This window comes from Nomia melanderi, chromosome 2 (assembly GCF_051020985.1).
Source record: "Nomia melanderi isolate GNS246 chromosome 2, iyNomMela1, whole genome shotgun sequence".
Lineage (NCBI taxonomy): Eukaryota > Metazoa > Arthropoda > Insecta > Hymenoptera > Halictidae > Nomia > Nomia melanderi.
Genome location: NC_135000.1, coordinates 30,891,680 through 30,909,982, shown reverse-complemented (window position 1 = coordinate 30,909,982; position 18,303 = coordinate 30,891,680). Strand labels below are relative to the sequence as shown.

The 18,303-nt window shown below is 50.6% G+C and overlaps 1 protein-coding gene across 9 annotated transcripts in view; it reads right to left on the bottom strand.

Moving 5' to 3' along the window:
- The window catches only part of LOC116429873 (cytosolic carboxypeptidase 1), a 57,410-nt gene that overhangs the window by 4,656 nt on the left and 34,451 nt on the right, over positions 1-18,303 (bottom strand). The gene's annotated exons all lie outside the window — the stretch shown is intronic.

The following is an 18,303-nucleotide window of genomic DNA, read 5'->3' as shown; positions in this document are numbered from 1 at the left end:
TCCATCGATGAGCTGTCTATGGGGAATGGGGCGGGTTTTGGCCCTTTGCACTCGAGCGGCGCCTTTCAATCATTTCATTTGACCGAACAAAATGATTTAGAATTCAATATCAAATTTTATATAATGCATCGACACATGGAACATTGGAATAAACTAGTTCTGTCACTTAATTTGTACTAGGTATTTCTTTATGTTAGTTGTAAAACGTATCGTTGATATTTCATCAGAAAATAAGGAATATTTGTTGAGAAAAATATTCTTCAGTGCAAAGGTTAATCCTTTTTTGGGGTAGGAGATTCATGGGAATATAGGAAACTAGCAAATGATAGATTTTGTACGAAATGCTTGAATGATATTGGAAGAGGAGACTGAACACCGATCTCTTGCTGTTCGATGCATGAAATCATTCGTTTGTTGTTCCAAATACGATCGTTCGATTTCGCCAAAACGTCGACGTGTTTTGGAGACTTTGAACTGTTGTTTTTGGAATAAAGGGGAGAAGTGATTTACTTGGATAGAGATTGGTATATTTTACTTTGTTTTTCGGGTATTGTATGTGATTTAGATTCGTTTGGATAAGATGCTTTGGACGAAGACTTTAAAGCGAAACTTGCGACGAATGAAGCTAAATTATACATCAAATGCTTGAACAATAGGAAGAAAGGAGACTATACACTGATCTCTTGCTGTTCGAGTAATTGAATCTTAAAGAATCTTTAAATGATTGTAGCACATCATTAAAGAATCTCCTTCCGCGAAGGGTTAAGCTCTCTTAGCAACCGTGCGTTCGTTTCAGATGATTAATCGAACAGATTCTTGTTAGTCGAGTCCTTGATTTAGACGATAATGAATAATCGATTATAGTAAAGACGTGAATAATTCCCTGCGGTTATTGATTTAACTTTCAGATCCGACGTTTGAAACATTCATCCGACGACCCGGCACGACGAAAATGATAAAGTAATATGTAAACTTTGAACAACGGATGAAGTATTGCCCGAATAAATCCTCATTTGAGCGATCGCCTATTCATTAGCAGTGAATCAAACTTTGCTCGCCATTATCATCCGTTATCTATTATCCGAACATAAATTCCTTGGACACTGATGAACGATAGCGTTGCAAGTTCTCGCGTTACTCGTTACTGTCATTCATTTCAGTTGGCGGAGACCCCTGCGTCGGTTTTTACTGTGCACACGTCCGTCGTTATCTTTAACTATTGAAATATCACCTCCGGCTAAAGTCTTCCCTCAGTTTCACGGGAAACTTGCGGAGCACCGACTTGCATGATGAAATATATTTCATATTTGGATAGATTTTATCTCGACACGAACCGCAATTAAACGAATGTTTTAATTATGTAATATTTCAGTTTCACGGTCTTTATATACACTTACAATTTCTTTGAGAAAATACAATGTATACTCAATAAAAATGAAGAACACTCAGAGAAAAACAGAATCTTCGTAGAATTATTTCCAATTTTTAGATTCTACAAGTTTATAATTATTTCTTCATGGACGGTGACTAACATTATCGATTTATCTATATTAAATTGTATGAATTTACACAAATTAATATAGAGAGTACTATATTCGAGTGTTTACGAAAATCATAGACAATAAAGTTACCAATTCATCCACATTAATTTATATCAATTCCTACAAAGTAATACAGGGATCGATATATTCGTAGAATTTTTACGAAAATCATGGACAATGAAGTTACCAATTCATCTTATCCACATTGATTCATATCAATTCCTACGAATTAATACAGGGATCGCTATATTCGTAGAATTTTTACGAAAATCATGGACAATAAAGTTACCAATTCATCCACATTAATTTGTATCAATTCCTACGAATTAATACAGGGATCGCTATATTCATAGAATTTACGAATTAACGAATAAAATACAATTTCCCCGACAAACTGGTCTGCACCGACCACGTCGTTACCAGCGAAGTGTTCACCGAAAGGGTTGATTTCTGGGAAGCACTCTTAGAATTCCCCCGACGGTTCGCACGTCGATGCTGCACGTTGAAGTGTCGCTGGCCGGTTGCACCGTGAAGGAGAAAGGCCTTGTCAGAGATCGTCTTCATTTAAGGATTCAGCCGCGGTTAGAAGGACGTTTCCGGCGGCCGGAAGTCGGTCCGGAGGAAGTGACGCCTCCGCGTCGCGCATAGCTAATGCTGGGACACCGTGGACCTCTGGCAATACCATGTCCGCCGCGCCACGCCGCTCACCTTCTACCTGTCATCTTGACATTGTTTCAAGATGTACACGACATCATCCACCATGAATATTAAATGCACCCGTTGATTTTGCCAGAATATTGAAAAACATGTCCCCCGGGCTAATTGCTTCTTCCGTCGATTGAAAACCGACGGTACCCCGCCGAGCGGATGCGAAAGGCAGCCGACTAATCAGCAAGTAGAACTACCAGTCCTTACAGTGCCCGATTAATTAAACTGTGAATTTTTCTGTAATAAAGTTCCGCGTAACAACCCATCGTTTCGTATTATCTCTAATTTACGATGGTTACGCGAGATTTGTGGGTACCTAACGTAACTAGGAACCTATTAACATCGGAACTACCAGACCGATCGAAGTGATCCGTCTGAAAACGATCGTTTCACCACGATCAAAACCGTGAAGCTTTTACGGAAAATTATAAAACAGAATCTCCAATGCATTTGTAATCTCGAGGAACACGATGTTTCCCATTTTCCTAAGACGCTTTCGAAAAGTCACTCCAACCGCTCGATAGTAGTTGACGGAGAATAATAAATTCCGTAGCGCCTCAGTCAGTCGCTTCCAGATTACAGAAATCTAAACGACCGTGTTCCAATAACAGTAACTCGCGCATCTCGGATGCATAGAAATTCTTGCGGAGAAGCATGCCTACCGGTCCCGAACGAAAAAACCTAGACCACTCCTATCGCGTCGCATCGGCGTGCACGCGAGTTCGAGGATTCCAAAGAAAGTCTCGCCGGCGAGGTGCGATAAAAATAACCTCGACCCGACGGCCGACCTGCGAATAAGTCGCTCGCCGATTAAATAACCGTCACGCGCGTCGATCTTCCGATCGACGGGGGACGCCGGCCACGTAACAAGAGAAACATTAGCGATTTGACGCCTCGTAATCGCTTCCGGTGTTTAAGGTAGTCGAAACGCGCGCGCGACACGTCCAAGATAGCAACGTAACGATCGGTATCTCCGCGTCGCGGCAGATGGCGGGGAATAATAAGAGTAACGACGCGGCTGTGACGGTGCACCTGCGGACGATGGTTCGCCACGTAGCCGCCATAGGTGCGTAACGCGGACGAGCGCGCCGCGCGTTCGTTCACCGGCGGCATTCGCAGAAATCCTCGAGAAACAACAGTCATCGGGGATAATAGATTTCGTCCGGCCGCTGGAGCGACGGAGAGAGAGAGATAGGGTGAGAGAGAGAAGGGAAACGAATAAGAGAATAACAGGGAAAAAAGGAGAACGAGAATCGAAACGGGGGGAGCGTATTGAAAAGGAATCGACGCGAGTTTCGCGCGGCCGGCCGCCATTATGGCCGATAGACGCGGAACTCCGACGGTCCGCGAAACACGGTGCCGTTACCTTTATCTCTATTTCGAGAAGCGATCGGCGCCCCGTCACGGTTTACTCGTTTCAAAAGTTCAACCGGGGATAAGGAATATTTTCCGTGGCAACCGTGACTCGGCCGTCTGCCGATCATAATCGTAAAACCGATATCTGCCTGTTAAGTGGAAGCGGAACTTCGCGAAGAAACTTTATTATGCTTTCGGCGTTTCAGGAGGTGCACCGATAAGTAAGTTACCGTTTTTGCGGGGTCTGCCCGTTCTTGTTGTTTGATGGCTTCTGGAGTTCTCTGGGGAGATAGGAAAGGGAGACTTCGGTATCGTCACTGTCGGCTACGTCGATTTTCGCGTGCTCGAGAATCTTACGCGCGTGTGTTTCGGTATCGTCGAATTTTAGTCTACGAAACACTCGAGAAAACGAGTATATCGTGCAATGGCTAGTTTGAAGGTTACAATCTACACAATGCCGATTCAGGGGAGTAGCGAAGGGAACGAGAAGCGGGGAAAGGCGAAATGGAAGAGTAGAGGAAACGAGGAGAGGCGAGATTGAAGATGACAGAAAACGAAAGGAATCGGAAGGAGGTGAACCGGAGAATGGTCGAAATCGAGGAAAGGCAAGCTCGAAAAGCATCGGAAACCATCGAAAACGGACGCAGGCGGTAGCGTCGAATTCGAGAACAGGTGCGCGACGAAGCTGCGTGCGGCGCGTAGAATAATACCTGTTTTCGTTGGCGCGGCGCAGAGAAGAAGAGGGATATAAACGGTGGGGATGCAGTTATTCACGAGCGACAATGAGACGGCCGGGTACGACGAATTTCTTGGCCGTTTTATTAGCCGGCCGATGTAATGGGCAACATCAGTCTGTTCGTGCTAGCGAGCCCCGATGTCAATGACTTGAACGGAGGAGCCTTGACCGCGAACTTCTCTCACCTCTTGAGAGATCCTGTACAAATTACACTTAACCGACCGCTCGTCTCGGGCTGGCTCGGGCTCCGTGAGATTTTCAAAGGTACCGCCGCGCTTCGTACCCGTCGGCTCGTAAAAATCCAGTGAATTACTCGGGCTGCTCGTTGGATTACGATTAACGAGCGGCGATCGAGCGATTTATTGTCATAATTCAATCGGCCGTAAATCACGGTGAAAACCGCGAGCGCCCGTTCCAGCTTTATTGTCATTTCCAAGCTTTTATTGCTCGCTGCCCGGTCTGCCAGCCAACCAGCGAGCTCCTCCGCGGCAGCCTCGGAACGATGGCTACCGAACTGTATCAACGATGAGCACCGGCTGCGGTCACGGATTACGTCGAAAGTGGTAGCGCTCGCTTTCTCTCTCTTTCTCTCTCTCTCTCTCTCTCTTTCTCGTTCTCGTTCTGTTAGCTTCGTTCTTTTTCCATCGTTCTTTCTTTCTTTCTTTCTCGGTTTCACTCTCGACACCCGACGATTATCGTTCCGCAGAAGGCAGTCGGAAAGCGTACGAATCCGAGGAATTCCTCGATGATTGCGAGCACATTCAGAAAATCGTTCGGGGCAAGCCCGATCGACGGGATCCGATCGACATCGCACGCTCGTCGCAGTTGAAAGGTTCATTTAGGAATCTTCTCGATGGCGCGTTGCGTGCCAAGGTTACCGGGGAATGATGAAAACGGTTCTGTACCACGGACACGGCTCTGTTCTCCGCTCTGTGTGGGTACAGTACGGATTCCTATAAACGATTTTTTGTCAGCCCTATCCACCGGCCACGGGCGGGGTAGTTTAATTAGAGAGGAAATCTCGGGGCCGACTTATTATTTTCTATTAAAAATTAATTGAGAAGTAAAGAGCTTATAAAACGGTGCAACACGAACGGAAAAGGCAATGGGTATTACGGAATTATACATCGATAAAATCGGTATTACTTCTGCTTCAATATTTCGAATGTCCGTCAGACGGTGGATCGCGTTTTCTGGAAACCGAACGAGAACACGGAACGACGTCGACGATATTAACGCGTTCCTAACCTCGAACAACGTGAACCAAACATCTGAACGTTTCGTTAACCTTTATCAACGCCGTTAACGCTAAACCTACCAGACATCCCAAAATTACCTATTCTTGATCCCTTCTACGACCTTTCAGTGAACAGCGTTTCTCAGATAAATCACCGAGTAACCTTATTTGGCAACGAACTTAAAAACAAGCCAATGAAGACCTCAATAAATACACTCTGATAATATCTCCAGAAAGATGAGAGGAAGTGGTTTCGACTGCTCGTTAATTCTACTGTTAATCCTGCGGTCCATCCGACGTTGATATCTGCAAGCTGACGTCAACGAGATTTGCGGACCAACAGGCGCGACGGCCGGGCACTCATCGGCCGTCCGATACAGACATTCGGAAACCTCGTTAATCCCGTTACGCATAATTTCCACGAGCTACTCGCGCCGAAAGCCCCCGTCCCCCGTGTCCTCGCCGGATCACGGTGCTCGCGTTGGCAGAAAACGCAGCCGTGTCACGACACTTCTGGGAAAGGGTGTCCGAAGGAAGAGGACGAACGGAGCCGTGTCGGCTGAAAAATCCGCGGGTCGTTCTTGCGACCGTAAAGCGTAAAATCCTCGCCGAGGCTTGGGAACGCGCTCGCTCTTCAGCGTTTCACTGCCGGCCGACGCGATCGCGTTTCTGCCGTTCAGTATTTCAAAGTGCTACCGTCGAAATTGGTTTCTTTAGATTTGCTCAGTGTTTATTTATTTCGTACTTAGGAATTGGGAAGAATTTGGAAGAAGGAATCTTCCTGCTTCGTTTGGTAGCTGCAGCTCAAGCTAGAATCGAATTCGGTTCACTCGTCTTTATCTTTATCCCTCCATTTTCTGTTTGATTTATTTCTTAGAAATCGAGAATCGCGCAGATCAATATTTTCCAGTTAGAAAAGCGTGACGAAAGCGCGATCGCGTCTTCTCGCCAAGATCCGATTCCGAAGAGCGTCTAGTTCTACTTTGAAATTCAACATCTGTAGCAAGGAAATCACGAAAGGAGCTCGTGGCGAAATCTGCCGAGACTGTTGCAAGATGCAATAATAGAGGATCGCTCGTCGACGGTTCGGCGAAGACGTGCAGCTTCGCGCAGGCTTTCGTCTTTCCACGTATCAAGCGTTCCTTCCGTGAAGTTCGCCACGGCGCTCGCGCTGGCCCCGTATCTTTTGTTTCATCTCTCTTCTCGCCCCGCGGGCATTTTCTTCGAGGTTATCCGGAGGTTCGATCACGTGAACCCCGTGCGCCCCCGTCCCGGTGAACCCTTTTTTCCCTCCTCCCGCCGGCCCCTCGCGGTGAATCCACCTTCTCCCTGGTGGCGGCACCCGGATCCGGCAAGAAATCCATTTCCTGCGCCACTGAAATACGAGCGTGACCGGAGAAGAAGCTCTCCTCCGGCTCCAATCGCGGCGCGCGGAATGGCGATCTTGTATTCCCGAGAAATAAAACTCGTTACTTCGAAATGTACGAGATATATTTAGCTTTAACAGTCGCCTACGTGGAGACGCGACTCGCTATTAACACACTGCGCAGCGATCGGGAGATCTAGTTTTCTCAAAGTGCCTTCCAACTTTTCCATTTTCCTCCTAGCGTCGGTATCCTTAATTGCAGGGAACACGCGATCGTTGCGTCGAAGGGTGAAGTTGCGAGGAGCATAGGAATTCATAGAATGCTGAATATAAAAGTACGAATTTTCAATACAATACGAACGAGAATCGAGAATGACCGATCCTCGGATGAACTCTGACCGACTCGATCACGAATAACTCTGCAATACAGCGAAAACCTAATAAATCATCCGCAACGTTGATAAGACGCGCCGATCGTCCAGCGCCTGATCCCCAGAGACAATTTCTCCAGGCGGATGTGCACGAACGTTTCCACGCGCAATAAAGAGGCAACGAAATGAATTCAATATAAATTCCTCGAGCAGAATTTCCACCTGCGAAGTGTCCATCGGCCAGGCTAGATGCAGCAGACTTTCCTCCTAGGAAAACGGCCGGGGACGCGTTTAAAGCGTCCCTCGGAATCCGCTCGCGGCGGAGAGATACGGGCGGAGTCGAGGAGGAAACGGGGACCGAGGAGGCGACACGCGAGCGTTGAATTTGTCGCGATATATCGTCTTTTAAACGTGCAAATTACCTGGATGCGCCTTCTTGTATTGGTTATCTCGACAGAGCGTGTCCTCTCGCGCGTATCGGGGGCTGGCGTAAATCCTCCTGCGCCGTCTTCGTCTCCGCTCGTCGGGGCGGCGGCTCGACGGCGAACAGGAACACGGCGAAACGAGGTGACCAAGCCGTACGGCGCGGACCGGTGTATCTTTATAGCGTCGCACCGGGCGTGTGCATAGAAAAGGGCCCGGGTGACATTCGTTCCGCGCCGTGTGCCCGGCGAACGAAGGGCCCGGCCGACCGACCGCCGCCGCCGCGCATTAGAATACTCGTGACCGGACCCCGATTTACATTCCTTCGCGAAACGCCAAGGCCTCCCGAGGGGCCCTTCTTCTTCCGCGGACGGTCTAAGGCCCGATGCACACCGTTGTATCGCTTCGTACTGACGAACGCCGAAACCTTTCGAGCCGCTTCGAATTTCAAGCAATGAAACGTTTCGATTCGAATGTGATTTGATTAGATAAACGGTGCTGAAGGGTTTCGTATGTTTTGAGTTTTCGAATGGTTCCATGGGACTGAAAGGTTTTCAAGGTTTTAGAAGTCTCGAAAGACTGGGAAAGTCTTGAAAGTCTTGGAAATCTTGGAATTCTTGGAACACTTAGCCTTGGATCTCTCGAAAGACTCGGAAGTCTTGAAAGTCTTGAAACTCTTGGAAATCTTGAAAGTCTTGGATCTCTCGAAAGTCTCGGAAGCCTCCGAATTTTTACAAGAAACTACGATCAAGTCCCTCCAACTATCCTACAGTTCTAGCAGCAAAGTCCTAGAGCTTCAAAAATGCGTGCACTCTCTCGCGCTACCGAAAATTAGACGAGAATTCCTTCTAAACCGAGTCGCTCGTTAGTCGTCACCCTAAGCCACGACTAGCAGACAAAACCTCAGCATCCGAAAGAAATTAAACCTACGTACACCGATATTCCGAAGGGTGTACACGGTTCTTGAAACGTTCGTTGATCGGAACTCGAATTCGCCCGAATACGAAAGCAGCAGAAGCGCCGGCTAACCTTGCGAAGGGGGCGCGAGGAATGCCAGCGGACAGAGAGGCACTAGGGCTTTTTACTATAATACGATTCGTCGCGGCGAGCAGCAGATCCGCGGGCCCTCGTAAAATTCGCGTTTCGCAGCACGCCGCTGGCGACGCTGGCGCATGCGAGCGGCCGGAACGACGGATTCTACTGGATTAATAAAACCAGGGAGTCGCAAATCAATCCCCGGTGATTATTAGCCTCCTCCCCCTCCCCCGTCGCACCACGGCTCGAAATGGGAATCGCGTGTATTACGCGCCACCGTTGAAAAACGTTTGATCACCCCGGCCATTACGCATAATATTCGATATCGGCCGCGGGGACATAAAACAATCGCGGCGGATTTTCGTTTCCAGATCGCCTCCTTTTTTTTTTTCTCCTCGACGGTGAACGATCGGATCGTTCTTTTCGCGTCGGCTGTATCCCTCCAATTAGCGGGGATCCCGCGAATAAGAGTGATCCTCGCCGGTTTCGCTGTTTTTCCCCACCGTCGTTTCTGCCGCCGCGCTGGTGGCTAGAATTCGCTACGAACGGCTACCATTACTGACAAATGACGAAATTACCTTGCTCATTAGAGTTAGCGGACGCGAGAGTATTCATTGCGACGGCGTACACGCGAGAGGTAATGGAGGGATGGTCCTTTATCAGCGTTCCCGGAGGATTTTTGCGTCCAGCGAGCGTCGTTAAGACGCTCGGACTATTATGTTTCCCGTGAATCGTTAATCTCCCGGGATTGATCGCCCGAGAGGAACGACGCAGGAGAAAAAAGCGAGATAACGGTGCCCCGGCGATCGAAAAATGTATACTCAAGGACTCGGCGACCAGGAAATCGACGGACGATTTCACGCAGACGTCATCCGTTGTTCCGTCACCGAAATCGAATTCACCGTAACCGGACCTCGCGGTATCCTCGATTCGAGCGGCGCGGAACTCGTCGTCGTACGTCATCCGATATATGTGAACGTGTCGCAAAAAAAACACGAGTCATGCGAGGACGAGACGCTCCGCGGGTGAGAAGAAAAAATTCCTCGGAGGATCGCGTTCGCGGTTCTCGGAACGGAATTTCGAGTGAACGTTCAACTTTCTGTGGAACACTCGGTGTACCGGGAACTTGATAAATTAGGAAAATCGGGAAATGTTTCGTGAAATAATATGGAAATCGATTGTTCTCTGGTAGCAATAGTTATTTCATTTTCCGAGTCTCTCTTCTATTCGAGTTTCTCTCTTTTCCGATGTCGAACTTTTAAACATTCACTGGATACCGTGAGCTTCGGCGCGATCAACTCCTCCGGCGAGGAACAGCGTCTCGAATACCTTTTTCCGCAATAGCGCGGTATGCAAATTTCAGCGTACCATCAAGACCGGATCTCAGACTTCTAGAAAATGTGACTAGCGCAGTCTCGGCCCGCGGGCATAGATATATCGTCAGATTTAATTTCAGATTTCCGTTGGCGCTGCGAGAGTGTCCCTGCACGAAGCCGGGGGAATAGATTTCGCGCCTATCCGATTCGAGATTTAATTTAGAGGCCCCGACCGGCCGGCCGGGGACCGTGCCGTGGGCCACGGTTCCCTGGAACCCTTCCAGCTAACTCCGTGCAATACCGAGAAGCTATACAATACAACCAATCAGAGAGGAAGAGCGAGCCGAACGGAATTGGGTCTCGAAACGAAGTTCGGGCTGGGCGAGAGGGGAAAAAGCGATCCAGAAGGAATTAAAAAGACAGCTAACGAAGCGAATCTTTGACAGACTCCATCTAACAAAGATGCAGCAAATTGATAGCTCCTAATACCTGGAATGTTCCATAGAAAACGCTGGGACTGCCCGGCGAACGCTATCCAACCAGTCATTCGATAAAAGACTACGCTGTATCTTTGCTCTCTGAACTTCCTCGGAATTTTCTGAACCACGCACGATCCCCGAAAACTTGAATCCAACAGTTGATCGCAATTTTCATTCAACCTATGCACCTATCGGCCGTATTTCTCCCGTGTTTCCGGTGGTAGAACGGGAAACGCAGGTTTTTCCTGGGCAGCCGAGCTCTGTGAGCGTCCAGCGAATAATATAAATCACCCGGCCATGGTCCACGAATATAAATGAATACCGTGTAATGAGCGGGGAATGTTAATTCAATCGTTTCTCATCGAGCCACGAAGGGGACTTTATGATTTCCAGCGAAATGGTTAATTGTTCGCCGCGCGTTTAAGAGCCGGCGCGGCGCGGCGGAGGATAGTTAACTGCCTTCGAATCCGCCAAAACGAATCGTCGCCGGCTAGAGAATGCTCGCCGAGCCATAAATCTGCCCGCGAAGCAGCTCCTCTCTCAATTATATATTAAAACGACGGCCGTCCGAGGGGACGGGCGAGGGAAAGACGGGGAAAGAGACTCGAGCCGACCCGTAACCGCAACCAGAACGCCCAGAGGTTCACGGTTTCAGGTTCTAGGTCAGCCCGTCGCCCGGCCCGGACGGCTGGGGCACGTAACAGCGGCAAGAACCGGGGGCCCCAAGTAAAACGGTGGGCAGCACGAGGTGCATTTAATGATCGTACACGGGCCACGGCTGTTATTATCATCCATTTCTGCGTTCTATCGGCGATCACGCGCATCGCGGCGCCGACGTTGCGTCCGTGCCTCTCCATCGGACGGCTAAAGAAAACGTAAACACGGGCCGCAGACGACACACAAGATGGCGCGCGACGGTACGTGCCATCGGACCTTTGAAAAAACTTGTAATCATTATGCGCATCCGTGTTACGCGAAATTGTCTTGTCTTTGGGAAATTAATGGAGAAATATCGTCTCATAAACGCGGTCACGAGAAATTTCGGCGTTTCGAGATTGCTTCTGCAGGGACTCTGTGTTCTATTTTGGAGAAGAGTGATAATTTTGTGATTTCGGAAATCGTTTTTGATGGGATACTAATTGTTTGCCAAGATAGATCTCGGAGCATCCTAATTTTGTGTATTGAATACTACACCCTCCTTTTCTGTATTTTCCACGACGAAATCGAAACCAATAAGCGTAGGAACATAAATCGAAACAAAGTTGTATTAAAATCTGATTCCCCGGCAGATACGATCAGACTGTAATTCATATTCGCGGCACATTTCTCCGTGCACCGTCCGATGCAACAATGATTCAGAAAACACGACGAGATTACGTGTCTCCTTGTGTCAGGTTTCGCTGTTTCCCGCGGCGATCCGCGGGGCTCTATAATTGCATTAAATCCAGAGGGAAGAGGACCGTCTAAATATATGTACGTGGGACAGCATAACAAGGCGTGGGCACGTAATCGATGTGCGGCGCGGCGCGGCGCGGCGCGGGAACCTTCGGTAATGCGATTGTGTTCTCAACCCTTTTCCCCGAGAGCAGCGATGGGACTGTACGCCTGCAAACCGCGAAGAACTTTTATCCGATACCCGGCTCATTCTTCGAACGTATATTCCTACGGAATAGAGGATGCGACCGTTTCTTCTCTTTCGCGACGAGTAGTTTCGTAGACCTATGAAGCTACTTGTTTTCAAGGAACGAGGAAAATTTCAATTTTTCTTCTCTGTTGTTTCGTAAACTGCGATTTACGCGGAAATTGACGGAAGATTGAAATCCTAGTTATTTGAATACCGACGCCATATTGGCTATTTCGCGCGCGAATCTTCGTAACCCGTAAAAATGGCGTCTCCGCAGAGAGTCGAATAGACAATGTAAAGAGTAAAAACATGTTATTCACGCCTAAAACGTTCCGACGAGATTGTTTATCGTTGCTTGCGACTGTAGCGGAATTCTACTTGTTTATACCGTGGAAAAATGTTGAAAGAGATGATACGAATTTCAGGTTTCAGTAATATATAACGAAAGTGCGATTTATTTTTAATTTGCTGGGATCGTCCGCGAGATAAACGTAATCTTGTTTAGTTTCGATTTCTTCGGATTCGGCTGTGAAAGGTGAATTTACTACTTCCGCGGTCTACTTATGTCAGTGGCATTGCTATCGCGGAATCTCGTTCAGTTAAATATATTATTTCCTGAAAAAGAAGCTTCAGAAATAAATGACCACGCCGCGCAGATAAGTTGCTTGGTCTCCGAGCACAATCTTCCTCGCTTTAATACGAGTCCCATTGGCGACGCGAGTGTCCGAGCAAATGACAAAGTAGAAAATAAGAAAGCCGAAGCCCACGAAGACGGAGTAACTTGTCATCGTGCGGCATATTCCGCTGATTTATCGGTGCAGGCAGGATTGCCGGATGGCAGAGATAAATAGAGCATCGTCGATCCGAGAGTCCTAGCGAGGAAGAGGACAGCGCGCGATGGTCAGTTCGAGTCGTCCAAAAAATTGTTCGAAGAAAACTGTTGCAAGACAATCGAATCGAGAAGTCCCAACGAAATCGAAGCGCAGGTTTTCCTTTCGTTCGATTCGATTCTCCAGGAAACCGGTAGAATCCATCACGGATCCTATAAATAATCACGGGATCATATTCCCCGGTCAGGTTCCCCGGTGCCGGTAAATCGTGTTGCCGCGTCGTCGTCTGACGAAAGAACGCGAGGCCGGCTGTAATTCTTGTCACGAGGCGGGATCGCCGACAGGTACGTCGATAGCGGTGAATGTTTTCTGAAAGGACGATCCGGCGAAGAAGAAGAAGAAGAAGAAGAAGACGAAGGAGGTGGCCGGTGTTCGGAGGGTTGAACGCGAAACCGAGGCAACGCTGAGCGTTACGAAGAGCAGGGCTGCATTGATGGATATCGGCGGGGAGGGTAGACCGCGAAGGGAAGCAGGCCAGAAGAGCGAGGCGAAGAGGAACGGTCGAGGTAAGGATGATGAGGATCACTGTCCTAGAAGTATCAAAATGGAAGAGTGGACGGCGTCGAAGCCTCCGGGGCAGTATGGCTCCTCCGATCGTCTCAGACGTCGAGGCTATTCGCGGGCTAAAACCGTGGTCCGTTCCACGCCACGAAGAAACTAACGAGAAAGAGAAGCGGCCCGGGTGGAAAAGGGACGGGAGCGAACGCGAAGAAGAACAGAGGACCCCGTTCCCCGGGGAGTAGGGAGAAAGATAGAAAGAACGGGGGCCTTACATAGCGATTGCTGGCAGGGCCTGAAATAGACCTCGAGAATCCTCCTGTAGCATCCTCCCGCTCCCTCGCTTCGCCTCCTCCGCGAGGCACCTCCTTCGTATCCTCCTCCTCTTCTTCTTCTTCTGCTTCTTCTTCTTCTTCTTCTTCTCCTGCTGCTTCTTCTTCTTCTTCTCCTTCTTCCCCCGCTTCTTCTGGTTCTCCGTCCAGCAGCCGGCGATGCCCGGAGCTCTCGAGTGCCTGGCATTTCGTTGCTTTTGTTTTCGCAAAAAAAGGACCGAGTCCCTTGGCTCGGCTGTGAGAAGTTGTTTCTAGCGTCCCGTATGCGCGAAGAGGACCGAGACGCGAGGGCCGCTGGGACGGAGAAGGAACGGGCGAAGGTAGGTGGTGGAGGATCGCTTGTTTATCCAGGATCGAGCTTCTGCTTTCGTTTCGCCCGCCGATATATGGCCACGAACCAGACCCCCGTAGGCATTGCCTGTATATACTCTAAGTGCACACACGGCACTCTCTCTGCTAAAGAGGGAGCAGGAGAAGGCAAGACGGCCGCGGTCTCTCGGACCGCATTCCCATGGGAATGCACGCGTCGCTGGGAATCCGACCTGCTAAACTGACCTGCGCCAACGTACCAGCAAAACGTGACCCACGCAACCAGCCACGGCCTCCTCGCTGGTGTGCGCACCTAGTAGACTCTGTACCGTCATCCCGAGCTTCTTCCCTTCCTTTTGCTCCTCGTTCTTCGCGTCGGCCACCACCGATAAGCCTGCCTTGTTTGTTAACGAACCGCCTCGCCGTAGTAAATTCGAGCTAGGATCGGCAGGAGAGGCGGCGGAACGAAGCGTCCGCAGGATTCGACGCCGGACGACGAGGTGTCCAGAAAATTCGCTGCGGAAGTCCTGGAACCTTCCGCAGCGGCCTAAAGATAGAAACGATCGCACGGAAGAAGGCACCGCCGCTCAAACCCACGTACGATTCTCACGGCGCGCCGGTTCGGGCGCAATTACTCGTTTCTATTTACGATCGACAAGGTGTCGGTGTTCCGTGATAAAGCACACGGCTGCGGCTCCCGTGATTCCGTTTCCCGCGGCGCAAACCTGTCTCGTCGAGTTATCGTCCACCTAAATCGGATCGATAACAGCGAGCGACACACGAGCGAGCCGGCTGAAAATGGTGGCGCGTCTCCCTTCCGAGAGATCGGGATCGACGTCGCGAAACGTCGATCGCTGGCGAGACAGAGAGCGAGGCAGAGCCGCGCGGTGGGTCTCGGGTGTCACGCGAGACGTCCTTTTTGCACCGACCGGCTCGCACACGCCACAGAAATAACGCGTGTGTATGATCGTCGATCCCGCGATGTTACAGGATGTCGCTGGGAGATCGGAACGAGATGAAGGAACTCGCAGGGATAGGGTGCCGCGTCGTCTAACCGGTAACAATGGAACGCGCTGAATCCCATGGTTACATCTAACAAAGCTCAGCCGAGCGTGCATCTCTCTTCCTACCGAACATAACTCGAACCTGATCGGACTCTGGAGACTTTAATCACCTAATCTCTAGCTCCCATCCTCCAAACAGATCTACAGCAAACGAAGAGATCTCCGCAATCGGTATACCAAGATCGTCCAACTCCTAGAGGTAATACAGTAACAACCCGGTGATTTCCAGTCGAGAAGTAAGAAACACGGTTCCCCTCCGGTCGCGTTTACACGGTACCCGAAGCGAGGCGTAGGGTCAGCTTCGCGTCCTCCTGCGCAGAGAAGCCGAGCGCGGTAGAGGACGTGCGTGTCCGCGGGAGGAGCAGGTGATCTCCGGTGAGCGAGAAGAGACGCGAGCGGTCAGAAATGAAGCCTACCTTGAGACACGGAGCCTTTTTGCGGGCAGGCCGCTGTCGATACGGTCCCGGCGCGCGGAGGAGCACCTAAGGCCTGCAACGAACACGCTCTCGCAACCTGGAATCCCATCGGACAGGAGACGGGCGAGGGCCGCGCGCCGGACGGGCAGGAGGCGGTCGGTCTTCCTCGCGATGCATTAACGGGCGCTAATATCGATCGGGTTGCGCGGCCGTTGGGATGAAAATCGTTCGTTACGAGAGGGAAGATACCTGGAAATCTCGCGTTTATCGTAATGGCGGTCCCCGCGCAAAACCCCGGGGACGGAGAGAGAGAGAGAAAGAGAGCCGGCGCGGCGGGCCCCGGAGAGATTGGGATAATTAACGCCGCCGGAGCGCGCGGACCGTGAACGCTCCTCGGACAGAGCGCCCCGCGCACCCCCGGGCACGGCAGACCGCGCATTAAACCGCGGCGCAGGAAAAATCCGGCGGCCGGTCGGGATATGATGTTTTAAACGATTGCGAAACGATCGCGAGCGCAGCGTTTTCTTTTCAAGACCGTCCGAAGATACCACCTCCGTTAATGGGGGCTCGGGGGGAAGGGTTCCATGGTCGGGAGAAGGGCGGGGATGACGGTGGTGGGCCGGTCAATGCCAGCAGGGAAAAAACTAAGCAACGGAAAGACCGGGGAATAAGAATAGACGGCGCCAAAGGCTTAACAAGGGAACCGGTTCAAACCTCCTCGCGCGGCGCACCCGGCACGGTGCGCGCCGGCGACTTTCACGGTGAATCCGCAGCCGCGGCCGCAGCCGCGCCGGTCGCCGGTCGCCTTCGATTCCACCGCGCAATATATTGGACGCGACGGGGATCGTTCCCCGTGATGCACCGCGAGAACTTTGCGCGAGCGCGACCGCGCGCGGCTCTGGGGCTTCATCTCTCGAGTAATTAACGCGCGGACGATGGAATTTATAACGTCGGACCGACTCGTAGCACGAGTCAACTTCTTTTCCTTCTTCTTCTTCTTCTTCTTCTTCTTGTGCCCCTTCGTCTTCTATGCTGGATGTCCGGACAAATCGGATGGGACACGTTGTTCCGCTCGGCGCAGAGGCGATGACGTTACAACCGGTGTGCGGAGCGTTTCAGTGGTTACCAGGGAAAAATTCCGCGCGATCAGCCCGGTGTCTCGATAGTAGACTCGAGTCGTTGCTGGACGCATGCTCTTCGTCGATATTTTTCAGCCGATCATGCGTGGCGACCGTGTGACGCGCGACGATCGGACAATGCCTCGCCAACGATCTTTCGTATCGCCGAGGCACTACCGTACCTCGTTGCAGCCTACACGGCGTGCTCGACGATTCGTCGAGCAATCATGCTCTGCGCAATGAAACTGTAAAAGGACGTCGCGAAGACTGAGAACGCTGCAGCCATAAACGAAAAGTCGTTCGGATTCGCTTCACCTCTCGAGCCACCCTCGTACGTCGATTTTCCGAATATCCGCGAGCCGCGACTCGAGTCCTCGCGTCGCCCAGCCGTGACAGCCGGCGAGCGACGATAAGCCACGTCGCTAATTGCCCGCCGACGACATCGTTTACGACGTCGGCACGCAGATTTTGAGGGATGGTATGCGGCACGTCCGCCGCGTTCGCGGGGCACGCTCAGAAATGAAGTCTACCTTGACGGTCGGCGTCGTTTTTTGCGGGTCTGCGTCGATACGATTCCATTGAGGACGATGAAGCCCGTGAAGGGACCGCCGGGGCCGGAGAGATTCCGGCGCGTACGCCACGGCGTAAAACAAACTAAATGACAGGACCTACGTTATTAATAGCGTGCACCGCCACTCCAAATAGATTGGAGCGCGGGGTTCGGCCAACAAACGATCTCCGTGCTCGCTTCGTAAACTGGCTGCGCGCGGATCTTTCGCGCGCCTTCTCAAAACACCGCGCGTATACTCGGCGGCGATCCTGGCTCGAGGCTCGGACCCTCAGCTTCTATCCTTCCGATGGAAGCTTTCATTCAGAGAAACTCGAAAAGGAGAGAGAACACGTTTTGGAGTAGGTACGAAGACAAAATACCGGACCTTATCTAATTAGAGCAGTCCATGTAAATGGCTCGAAAAGAACTTCGCGTTTGCATAATTCGATCGTGTTCCAGTACCATCGAAGTATCCAAACGATTCTTCGCGAGCAACCGAGCTCGAGATATCCAGATCGCAAGGGATACTTGAGACTCTGCTAATTAAACACTCGTCGCTTTCCTTAATAAAGCAACTGCAAAGTCGAGATTCGTAACGATTACTCTGCCATCCTAACATCCTATACATCCAATGAAACTCAGTTCGTTCGATGCGTTAAGAAAATGTTAAAATTCACGTAAAAACAGTGTCAGCCGAATTCAGGTGACGTGGCAGTCAAAGCGTCAACCGCGATCTCACGATAAATAATCGCTCCTCGTTACACCGGCGATCAACGCGGAATCTAAGAGCCCTTTGTCCCTTCCGAAAAATAATCGCGGCTGGTCCCGGGTCGGCCGAAGCGAGCCGTCCTCTCGATTCGGTCGGACGATCCGCGAGGCGAAGCCTCCTCGACACCGGCGAGCAAAGTTCAAGCGGTGCGCCGGACCCGTGTCA